This window comes from Triturus cristatus, chromosome 1_2, assembly GCF_964204655.1.
Source record: "Triturus cristatus chromosome 1_2, aTriCri1.1, whole genome shotgun sequence".
Lineage (NCBI taxonomy): Eukaryota > Metazoa > Chordata > Amphibia > Caudata > Salamandridae > Triturus > Triturus cristatus.
The window spans coordinates 1,175,726,635-1,175,739,435 of NC_140580.1; the positions used below are offsets into that span (position 1 = coordinate 1,175,726,635).

A 12,801-nucleotide genomic window follows, 5' to 3' on the forward strand; every position below is an offset into this window, starting at 1 on the left:
GGGCAATTATGTTCTGCGGCTTTAGGGAAAAAAGGCAAAAATTGAGACTAAAGTGGAATCCCGTTAACCCTTGGGAGAGAGTGGCATGGGGCTCCTATTGTGAGGAGCGCAAATTGGCATGGGGGTGTCGGGGGAGACGGGACTACAACGTGAGTGGATGATTAGGATCCAAACAACTGATGAAGGACTCTTGCCATGGAGACAACCGCCAAAGGATGCACAAGTCGCGCTCTGCCTCTGTTCTCAAGTGGCGGGGTATATAATTATGGGAGCGCGCGCTGTTATTTTTAATGTCAATAATCAGGCGGGTCTGGTACCCAAGCAGGAAGGTAAACGTACCGGAGAACATCTCCCTGGAGGGCCCGAGGCCGGAGCTCGAGCTAGTGTGGGGCTGCTCACAGTAACGAGTTCAGACATGCTGAAATGCTTTTGAAGCGCTAGCTCACACGTTCCCAAGAAAGCCTCTGAAGTGAAGAAGCGGGTGGGGGGCGGGGACGAGGAGCGACGTTCAAAGGATGAAAACTGACACAAAACAGGTGGCAGCCTGCGCGCCGCTGCTGGCTCCTGAGAGCAAAACGCTCTGTGAGTAAACATTTCCCAAAAAGCTGGGACATCCACACGCCTTTGGCCAATTGCGTGCTAAAGCCAGACACAAAGGCCAATAGTGTGTGAGCACCCCACGCACGAGCTTCTACACAAGCTGGAGTGATTCCAAGAGGCCGATTTCTAGAGCAACGCATGCGCGCTGCGCTAGGCTCGACCTAAATAACTGCAAACCATCTTAACATGACCGTCTTAACAGAAGTCAATATAGATGAAGACAGTGCAGCACGCCTTCCAGGACATCCAAATAAGCGACCACTTATTCACCTTTTTGCTCAGCTCCTGAAACGGAGATATAAAATCGTAATAAACATGATAACTACTTGCATCAGGGTGGGAAAAAAAACTGTCATAAACATGTATCGTACAATGGGGGGGATAATCCTCGCTCCTGTGTCCTTAATAGAATTGAAAATTCTTGGCACGAATGCTAGCAAATTCTTTATTCTATTACAGGGACCAGAGGCTTCGAATTATGCTAGTTTAATGCTTTTCCAACACAACAGAAGAAATATCGCCCACATGTTTATAATAAATCTGTTTGAATGTAGAGTCAGACGACCATTCGGCTGCTCTCATAATGTCTTGTACACTGGTACCTAACATGAAAGAATTTTGACTCCATAGCACTTCTCACTGAATGAGTACCAAACAATTAAGTATTAATACCAGCCTCTGTCATTACATATCTGAGCCATCTCATAATGTTGGCAGAGGTAACTAGTCTAAAAGGCTTTTGTAGCGCAATTAAAAGTCTTGAACAACACTCCGGCCTGAGCGGTCGGGTACATTCCTCTTAAACATTAAGGTATTTGATTGCACACAATTTATCCTTAGCAGGAATTGCAGTGTAATCAATATATCGTGAGAAAGTCTTTGTCCTTGCAGAAATCACAAATGAAACGCCTTCAGGGGAAAATACCCTACCTGTCAGGTCCAGAACTCTAACATCAGAGGCTTGCCGGCAAGCAGATAAACAAAGCAGCATAGCCAATTTAGCAGATAATTGTTTCCTAGATAATTCAGCATTATCTGGCTAATTGTCAAATAAACGTATTACCATAGAAACATCCCATAAAATGGAATACTTGGCCGTAGAGGGATTCACCACTCGTATTCCTTTGAGAAACTTGTATACCAGAGGTCAGAGGAGGCGTACCTACCGATCTACTTCAATCCGAGCATGTCTGGCTGAGATAGCTGATCGTAAATTGTTAACTGACCTGTAAGATAACACTTCAGAAGTTTTCTTCGAGAGAAAGTTTAATACTTGTGAGAGATCTGCCTCCAAGGGATCCACGTGCTTCTGCAAGCACCAACCCAACCATGCTTGCCACGCTGAGGCATATCGCTTCCTAGTAGAGGGATCCCAGGCCTGCTGGATGAAACCTGAAGCCTGCTTCAAAATTCCTGGCAACGTCCACTGTTGCCTGAAAGTCTCCAGGCCATCAGGGACAACTGCACCAACAGAACTAGTGGATGCAGTTTCTCTTGAGTGCCCTGGAGCATCGTCTGAGACCACGGAAGGAGAAGAGGGAAGTCGCACATTAGCTGCAATAGCATTGGAAACCATTGTTGGGCTTTCCATACTGGCGTGACAAAAAGGATCCCTGCCTTTTGGCGAGCTATTAGATTCGCTACCCTGGGAATGAGAATGAAAGGGGGAAACGCATAATTCAATGTCTTCGCCCAGTCCTGACTGAATGCATCCGTGGCTTTCGCTAAAGGATATGGTCTCCAACTGAAAAAGGGCTCTAGTTGGCGATTGAGTCTGGAGGCAAAGAGATCTATCTTGCAAGAGCCCCATATTGAATGGATCATGTGAAATAGTGAAGGGTGGAGTTGCCTGTCGCTGTAATCCTTCAAGTGACAGGAATTCCAGTCCACTGTTGTGCTGTCCTGTCCCGGAATGTACTCCGCTATCACTGTTTTGGTGAGACAGGCAATAGTGCCAAATGTCTTTTGCAATCTCGGTCAACATCAGGGAATTCATCCCTCCCATCTTGTTGATGTAGCTCCCCGCCAATATGTTGTCCGTCCTGAGAACAATGCAACAAAATACCATCTTGTGTGAGAGAGTTAGAATCGCAAAGGTTCCCGCCAGGAGTTCCAGGCAATTGATATGTAACAACATCTCCTGGAGGGACCGTCTGCCTCTAGTGGCTATCTCCCACATTGCGCCCCCAGCCCTACCGGGTGGCATCGGATTCTGTCACCACTTCGGGGCAAGAGACAAAAATAGATTGGCCATTCCAGGCATCCACGTGGGCTAGCCACCACTTGAGTTCTTCCCTGACCTCGTCCGTGAGGGGAACCTGGTCTGAATACGAATGCCCCTTCTGAAGGTATTGTATCTTTAGAAGTTGAAGGGTCCGGTAGTGCAATGGGCCCAGAAAGATTGCTTGTATCAATGACGCTAGAAGCCCTACCAGGCGAGCAATAGCTCTCAAAGACATGACCTGCCTGGTCAATGTTGCCTTCAACTCTTTCTTGAGATCCACCAACTTGGATTTGGGCAATTGAAGCTGGGCTGTCTGAGAGTTGATCACAAAACCCAGAAACTCTATTGATTGAGTCGGACACAGAACTGATTTGGATGTATTGATCACAAAACCCAGCTACCCCAAAAGCTGTACAGTCATCTGAAGGTGTTGAGATGCTAGGGAGAAGGTCGAGGCCATGATGAGTATGTCGTCCAGGTAAATGAATACCCTGTTCCCTGTGGTAAGCAGCCACTGGCTTCATCAACTTGGTGAAATACCAAGGAGCTGAAGAAAGACCGAAAGGCAGGACCAAATATTCCAGCCATCTGTCCTGCCACCGGAACTGTAAAAAGCAGGCATCTTTGAGGTCCAAGCACACCATCCAATCTCCCTGTCTCCAAATGTCCGTTAATACATGAATTCCTTCCATTTTGAAGTGTCTGTATTGGACAAATTGATTAATCTTTTTTGGTTTAGAACCAGTCTGTGTCCACCCCATGTTTTCTGCACCAGGAAGACTGCTGCAGAAACCCTCAGGGCTGTTGTCGCATTAAGCCACAGCGCTATTCTCCAGCAGGTCTCCTTTTTGCGCTCTATAAAAAATGTCTTCTTTGGGGGGGGGGGGGGGGGGGTAGAAACTGTTGCAGTGGAATAAATTCTAGCGCTGGGGTCTGGAAAAAGTCTATGTGAAATCCCTGAACTGTTTGTAAGACCTATGTGTCTCGTGTAATTGCTGACCAATTGTGTAGTAACAATCGAATCCGACACCCAAAGGGTATGATATTAGACTTAATACACTTACCTGAGGTAATCTGGGGTTGGAAGTTGCCTCGTTGACTTCCTTTTTGATAGCGGCGATGGGAGAATCTTCTGGTCGGGTAAAAGGTATTGCCCCTGGTGGTGTTATTCCAGTCCTCTCTACCACGACCGTAACCTCCTCTTGGAGGGCCTTGATAATAGTGGCGGCCTGGCGAGCAGCCCCTGCCTCGCCCATCCAAAAAGGCCAGCTTGAAAAACACGCTTCATGTCCATTCAGGCTTTGTCCAAAGACGTGAAAGTGCCTACATACCTCGTAACGTCCTTTACAAACTGTTCTCCAAACAGAAGACCTCCAGCCAGAGACCCCGCCTATGCGGAGGCGAACTCCGTGAGATTGGAGTCCATACGCATGAGCAAAGATTTTCGTCGCTCTGTTGAGTTAGCACAGTTCTGGTTGCCTAAGAAACAAATGGCCCGCTAGGTCCATCCAGCCAAAATATCTGGGTCCACCAGAGCTCCAGAATCCTTGTTTACCAAGGCCATCTCTAAGATCTTGGCCAGGGGCCCGGTCACATCCAAGAGCGTGTCCTGGCAGCCCTGCCTCTCACTATCTATTTCTATTTTTGGGATCCTTTGCAAACTTTTTCGAGATTGTCAGCATGCTGGGGTCAATATCTAGTGTGTCGGCCACCTTGTCTGGTATGTTGGGATGAAGACACTCGGATCTGAGCCTGCTACGGACCTCCTTATCCGAGTGTTTGCGGGTATTCTGATGGATGTACTCCGAAACCTCTGGAGCTCAGTCAGAAGTCCTCACTGGGCAATGTCCTGGGGACTAAAGTCGAAAGGACTCGCGACCTGGAAAGTGGTGGGAATGGGAGAATTTACATGCGCCTTCTTGGCCTTCTTTCTCCTTGGTGGTGAGTTGTGAGGAGAGGAATCCATGTCGGTTCCTGCGTCTGTATTTTGGGGCCTACTGGGCGAGACAGCGCCGTAGTTGGAACCAGATACTAGTGGTCCGCAATGGAGGCCTGGGGTAGAGTGGTTAAGGCCTGCGCATGCGGCCATAGGGAGGAGCTGGCTTTGCCCTTGCCTTTCCCCAGAACTAGCGTTATCAGGGGCTTGTAACTCATGCTGCTTTGCACACTTTTCAAGTTGGGCAGTGATAGGTTTGAGGTCTGCTGCCAAGGCTTGGTTTACCATCTGAGGCACGCCGGTCTCAATTGCTCGATTCACTGATTGTTGTAACGATACATCCAGGGCATCTACCAATCTGTCTTCTAGGAGGGGACCCTGCTGCTCCTCATAATAGTTGTATTCATCTTTTTCGAATGTGGCCCAGTCATCCATAATGGAGCTTTGCAAAGGAAGATTGCAGCTAAATTGTTATGGATGAAATTGTCAATCACCAATTCCAGAGGAATTTATAAAGGGAGAGACACCCACAGTGCACAGAACCACAAGCTCCTCAGCCCAGCTGTATTCTAAATTTTTGCAGCACAGGAGGGCGTAAAGCGAGAGCCAAAGTCCGAAAAAAAGAGATTAATTGGCCTGCACCAGGCCTGGGCCTTCCAATTACTGCAGCCAAGGAGTGGCGTAAAAAAAGCCAGATAAAGGACACAGTCTGGCTGTCTCCTCTGTAGGATGAAGCGGAGCTTGGCTGTTCTTACCGCTTATTTGCACATCGGGTAGCCCAAAATCCAGCCAAACGTAGCCCAATTGGGCTGCGCGACGTCCGGCTCTCTTGTGCGTGCGAGCCCGATGAAGGGGGGGGATACCACTGTATCGCGCCTGAGGCGTTCTTTAATGAGGCAGAATTACAGGGAGATACCGGTTGCGGCGGGACGTGGAGCGAAGAAACGCCGCAGCAGCCCACTCTGCAAGACGACTCTGAACAATAGGTAAGATAATAACCTGCATATACACGAGAGGATCCGTGGCAACAGATCTCGTCAACATAACCAAGGTAACACCAAGCCTTCAATAGTAACGGATAGTATTATAAACACAATCAATTAGCACAATAAAAGCACCGAAGAAAGAGGAAGTGCTCATGTTGGGGCTCCAGTTAGAGGCATAGTCTCTATGGTCATTGGTGTTACGCCTTGGCATTGTGGGACATATAGTTTATTGTATGTTAAACATTTTTTCATTGACTGCTGTGATTTGTCAGTAAAGAAAGAGCAAGCATAATCCGAAGCCTCCTGTCCTGTAATAGAATATGCATGACCGGCTTACCTAGACCTGGCTGTAATTACCCAGTTGGGTTTGTGACAGGCCTGCCCACGCCTGGCTTTAGCTACCCAGGTGTGTGCTGCGTGCCTGGCCTGATCATGGCTGCTGTAGTAATCAATGTTCAGAGGACGTAAAGTAGGTTATAAGAACGTTTATTAGATCTGTGTTACAAGTAGATAGCTAAGCCCCAAGCGCTATCAACATTTTTCGTGACCTCTCACACTGGCTGAGCAGCAGGGACTTGGAACTCTGAGGAGGATGCATTAAGATACAACACATGGCTATAGTTACCCTGTTGTGTGCGCAACCGACCCACAAATTAAGTTAAATATGATTCTTTATTGTGTGACCAAGGGCTCTGCGTCTTTCAAGAAACTGATTCCACCAACTGTCTTTTCTCACATTCTAATTTCAACATTCCACGTTCTACTGATGTCATTACTTCCATTACATCACATCCACTCCCCCCCCCCCCCCCCCCCCTTCAAACATGGAGTGTTCCTAAGGTTTTTTATAAATTGTGGATTAATCCCTCCTCCCGTCTGCTGTTTTCTGTGCAATAATTCCATGAGCTGCTAATCTACTGGATTTGCATGGCTTTGAGTGGGAGTTCTGGAGCGATTGTAGTAGTTAGCTACTTTGTAGTTTATCGCCCAATAGTATAGTTTGTTTGTGTTGCTTCCCTTGATTTGGCACAGAGTGTAAAAAATGTACGTTTGGTCCTTAGGCAGCAAGGAATTTTCCAGTTTGTGTTCTGCACTATGACTTTCACTTAGTGCCTCTGTGGGATATTGTCATTGCCTGCTTGCTGCTTTACATGTTGCACACAACACTTCCTTTCACAGTCTAAGACTGGGGAGTTGGTGCCATAAATTTCAGCCGGCATTTCACTGTTGGGCTTAACAAATTCTGGCTGTTGGTCTACAGAGGGCTTTGTCTTGAAATAAATGTCATCTTAAGTTTAAAGGTTTCACATACCCTTATTCTGACCGCCCTGTGCTACTTGGTTCCATTCCCCCTGGGCTTTCTGTCACTTCCTCTGGGCTGTCAATCCAGAAGCTGGCACATAATCCATTTCATATCACACGTGGATGCCTCACCGGTGTAAATCAGAAGATGGAAGACCCTATGGTTCAAACAGGAAGGAGTTGAAGAAGAGGGGAGAGGTTAGGACCGAGACTAAGTACACACATAGGTCTGTCCAAAGCACTGAAGGCCTTTAAGCTCCAGGGAACACAGTAGGAGGTGGAAAAGGGCCCATGTCCAGTAACAACTGCTGCTACTCTTTATCTTGGATACCCCATGAGTTAGGTCACTCTAGTGCTTAATTTGTGCCAGTTGTTGCTGGTGGGAAGCACCAGCACTTATTTGTGGGGACCAGCACTTATTTTTCTGTATGAGCTATTAAGAGTTCAAAAGAGGGGAAAAACAGATCAGAGAGCTGGAGGAAGGAAAAGATGGCAACTCTGGCTTAAAGGGAAAAAGCACAAACCTGCAAGAGCAAGAAAAAGGGGCAGGGGGTGTCTGGTAAGAGATTAAAGACTACAGGTCTATTCAGTACACCTTAGTTTAATTGCTCCAACCACCAGCTTCTGAGCAGAGCTCTGTGCACCGGCACTCTTTCTTTCACATATTAAGCACTGGGTCTCTCCCTGCTTTATCACAACTTTCCTACATGAACACCACCCGCAAGCGATAAGGCAAATGTGCCTGATCTGGGGTAGGTAAAAAGTGGCATCTGCTTGCTCAGCATTTCTGAACTAAAGCTCCCCAAACCAATCCTGAGTTTGGGAGATACCTTACTCTCCCCTTCCAGACCTCACGCTACTTATCACTTCAACGCAAGACTTTCGTCCTCTTTCTCCAGTAGAGCGTCGTCGCCTGTCCAGCACTGTCAACAGCATTGTCATCCTTTACTATAGTTCTAAAACAAGAGCTACTGAAATCGTAACAAAGCCATATTTGATTATTCTTTGGATTTCTTGTCTGACTTAGTAGATGTAAAAGTCATTTTTATTTTTGCATCTGGCAATCGAACAATAAGTTTGTTTTACAAAATTCTACAATGGTAGTGATGGTTTTGACAGTCGCACATCAAATTCTGAAATTTACTAGAGCTCTGTACTATTCTGCGAGATTACGGTGCCCATCGAGGTAGAAGAGACATCCCACTACCAAAGATGTAAGATGAACAGGACCTTCCAAAGGAGAGCCTGTTGCTGCATATGTTTTCAAACCGATATACCTCGGCACTCTTAGCTAATTCCATAGATTCTATTTACTTATTGCTATGTTGTGCCAACTTCTTCGATTGACACACACTAGCTTGTTACACGATGGCTGTGACCTTCTTCTCCTTTTTAAACTTTGGATACCTTTGATACAATAGCCACTTCGGTACAACACACTTTTTACCGATCCTCGAACAATGATTGGGCAAGTGCTCATTTCTTACCGATACTAAGGTCATCGGGCAGTAAACACCTGATTCTGAGTTTTTCATTCTTACTTTTATTGTCATGTCAGATCCGCTTGCGCATACTGCTTTGCAGTTCAAACATGGCGGACGTATACACTCACAAACTTTCTAGTCCCCTTTTTATTTTCTAGGTGGGACCATTGTGAAAACGCACTGTCCTCCTACTATGTTTACGACCATAATACTTAAACAGCAGCATACGCCGATTATGGCCGCCTTTACGGATTGGAGCCGGAACTGTTGCTCACACTTACATATTAGAAGTAAGTACGAAACCGCATATGCTTCTGAGAGACTCTTTTAACCACAGTTTTTAGAAACGCTATTTTTAGGAGTATTTTTTGATAATTCGCTGTTTGCTTTACTACAGGGACCGATCATAATCCGTACACTGCCACAATACTACTCTATTTGCTGCAAGTGAGTACTGTGCATGCTACTCTATAACGAATATTGCTCTACTTATACTTTTTTCGGAGAGAGTCCTATAAACTTATTTTCTTTTTTCGACAGAGGCAGACACATAGCCTTTACGCTAACCAGTAATAAACGGGACTCATTAGTAAGTTTTTGTACCGGGGGAAGTAAATGGGTGACATATGTGTTTAAACCTGCCGCTAAAGCATTTCTTTTACATTTACGTAATCGCTTGAGATAACGGCGCATATCCTTATACATCACAATGGATATCTTGCAGACATATAGTTTGTCTCACTCGTAACTCTTTCATAGAGGTTACTGATATCCGCACTGGTTTCCTACATAGCCATTGTCCTACTTTACCAAGATGCACTCCCTCCTATAAGAACAGATTTGGTAATTACTAAAGGGCGCAATTCAAATACCCCATTGTTTCGAGTATTTAAAATATCTGCCACATTGGTCCTTATTTGCAAACTATCTTAGCCTCAATAAATATTGTTTCAGTCTTATCCATCTGCTTATTTATGATGACATGATGGACAACTAATGAATTCTCGCATGCATAACTTAGAAATCGCACATTAACTACTACTAGTATAGACCAGGTAGCCACTATCTCACTTGTTTCCTCTGTGTCCTTTACAGATGTATTTATAAGGACCTTTTTGTCTGAACATATTTCCCAATATTACCATTTGTGAGAAAACGAAGGTATGAATCCGTTCCTCACTGTGGGAATGACTTCCTTGCTTCTATGAGTCATTGATGACATGACTCGCAATAGATAAACTATTACATGCACAGACCATTTGTCTGTTTCTTTTACGTTTACAGGACTGACCAAGCACCTTAGGATAACGCTTTGGCAATTGACACTAACTCGTGCTTCTATGTGCTCAAAAATCGCCTTACACAGAACATAAGGTATTTGGTGCTTCATCCTAGCCTTTTTTGCATTCTACTTACTAGACTTAAGGGGGGCGGTTTTTTCTTACTCAGCACATCGTTCACCTCTTTCTGCGTTTCTAATTACTTGTTAAATTCTATTCCTTGCACAATTTTTTTGCACATATTTATTGGCCTGAACGGGTACTTTTAAGCTTTCTGATTCTTTCCTTCTTCCACTGGTTCTCTTAAGAGTAATTTGATCAATTCACATTCCGTACACAATATAAGAAAAGAACATCAATGCACCTACTCTCTTTAGGGTACTAATAAATCCACTCTTTTATTGCTGAATAGGTTTTCTTTGTATAGACATCAGACCCAAATACTTAATGAATGTTATTTTTTCTTTTACAAAATCTCTGTTCACAGCCTTGATAAAGTTACGCATAGTAACGAAACACGCGTCGGCTGTCTTGGATTGTTTCCCCGACGGGGTTTTGTTTTCTGGCTTCTTCCTAAACATCAACTTTGGGAAAACTCTAGGACTAGGATCTTCGCATTGGGTTACCACTTTGTCTATAATGTCCCAGCAAAAAAAGAAAAATATGTCATTGGAACATTGAAAACGTGCATTTGAACCATGTATGATGTGCTTGTAATTACTTTGAAATCACATACATTGTGCCTTACAATTATATGTAGCTATCTGAATAGACACCATTTTTTGATTATACAATATTAAACTATGCAAATAATGTCTGTTTTTTGATGTTCTTTTCCTTCCAATGAACATTTTATGCTACTCATGGTCTTTTTGCTTATGAGATAAAATACCAGTTATTGATATAGAATCTATGGAATTAGCTAAGAGTGCCGAGGTATATCTGTTTGGAAAAATACGTTTGTTTTGGTCTGTTGGGAAAGGGGCACTCTGCAGTCTCCTACAACAAAAACCATCAAAGCAGTCAAACATTTTCAAGTTTAAGAAAGAAAAGTGTAAAGAAATGATATATTTTGAATGCAGTGACTGAACGTACGAAGATCAGCGGGGAAGGTCACTTGTGGTAACTGAAGAGGACGATGATGCATCGGCGGCATCACTGATTAGGATTCCGACTCGAAACATGAATTTGATGTGATTATTTAAGGAGGCAGATGGACGAGGCATATCCGGTGTGGGCGTGTAAACACTTTATAGGAACACCTGCCAGGTAAATTGCATACATGGGCTGTAAATCCAGACCTGTGTGGTAGGATACACCTCAATCCCCACTTTTTAGACCTTTTCGATGAAGGATCAATTTCTCTAACCTCACCACTTCAAAGCCTAAACAAATGGATGAAGGACTCAGCAGATATCCTGGTGGCCGAGTGTTTGTAAAATTACTGGTGTCTTACCGAACCCTGTAAACTGCAAAGCATTTGGCCAAGCTGTATCTATTATCAACGTAAAAAAAGGGATTGGTCTAGTATGAGGCAAGCTTATTCAGTGTTAACCAAGACAAGGAACGTGTACTGTCCCTTGCTTTATATAAATGAGATGTTCCTGGGAATGGCATTTCATCAGATTTTCACACCTTGATTGGATTAATCAACTGCATGTGTTCAAGTGGCGTGTTGTGTCCACACCCAGAGCCTTTAAGTGGTAAGTCTGCTTCAGGTCTTGTCTGGTCCATGCAGCAAGTTTCCAAAAAAGACCTTGTTATCTGCCTTCCACTCTGAATAGCATCCTCCAAATTGCAAATATGAAGAGCAAAGAGCCAGAAATTAGGTAATCGCTGTACAAGGCTGTCCTGATCACAATCGGGTGAATACTGAACCACCTCAGTCCACAAGCATGCACAAGGCTTTCAAAGCAATCAAGGGTGGCAGGTTTGGACTTCCAGCTGGATTTAGGTGCATAGAGCTTCCTTCTTCGAGGATGCCGAAAATTGTTCTCAAAGAATAAATATTGGAGTGATGGGCCTGGTGAAGAAAGTGGAGGGTACCAATATGGTGGACTACCTGGAGTGGTGGCTACACGAGGAGGTGGCGCCGTTGGGGTTGTCGACCTTCTTCGCACTGGAGCTGGCCCGTAGAGGCTGCCTCTGCCCGGCCCCCGCTCCCAAACCCTTTGATTGAGCGACTACTTCACTACAAGGACAGAGATCATATCCTGGTGCTGGCACAGAGAAAAGAGGACCTCCAGATTGATAATGGAATGGTGCGGATTTTCCCTGACTTCTCTAAAGAAATGCAGAAGCGGGGGACTTCCTTCCGAGAAGGAGCTCCGCCAACTAGATCTTCAAAACGCCATGATGTTTCAAGCGCGACTAAAAGTAATTATCGCAGAGGGAGCGAAATTCTTCTATTCCCCGCAGGAGACCTAAGAATGATTGGAGACCCGACGTGGGGTGGAACCTCACCGAGGCCCTAAACTAAAGTGAATAAGACGAAGGGCGGCCCGCTAGGAATAGAGGAGAAGGGACGCACTTGCCCCTACCTAAGAGGAGATGCAGATGGTGCGCCAGAGTGCAATGGAGGTGGTAGCGCTGATCAGTGGTAAGGAGATGGGAGAGCCGGCTCGGATCTCTGACTCTGACCATGAATCTAGTGTGTCAGAGAGTCTGAGCTTGGAACTAACCAGGGTGATGCCAAGAACAGCTGTCAACATCATCTGAGTACCACAACAGACTGGCAAAATGAGGGGGCATGTGATGCTTGTGAGTGTCTGGGGATAGCGGGGTCCCACTGAACTGGATGGGTGGCGGACCGGCTGGCGGGATTGTGGGCTCATACCGCATTGCCTCAAAGGAATTTGTCTCTAGACTTGGTTTGGATGGGGGATTTTTATCTACTTGTCCTGGGGTGAGGGAGTTGTGATGTTTACGTTAAAATTGAAAAGTTGAAAGTTAGGGATCACCGGGTCGTAAACCATATTTGTATTTAACG

At 45.2% G+C, this 12,801-nt stretch overlaps 1 protein-coding gene and 1 long non-coding RNA gene across 2 annotated transcripts in view; both read left to right on the plus strand.

Annotated features, from left to right (window-relative positions):
* The window catches only part of DOLK (dolichol kinase), a 40,638-nt gene that overhangs the window by 14,296 nt on the left and 13,541 nt on the right, over positions 1-12,801 (plus strand). The window lies entirely within an intron of this gene.
* Positions 9,070-10,513, plus strand: LOC146868954 (uncharacterized). The gene is made up of 4 exons (XR_014966462.1): positions 9,070-9,121; positions 9,628-9,693; positions 9,817-9,906; positions 10,300-10,513. It is a non-coding gene; the product is annotated as an uncharacterized LOC146868954 (long non-coding RNA).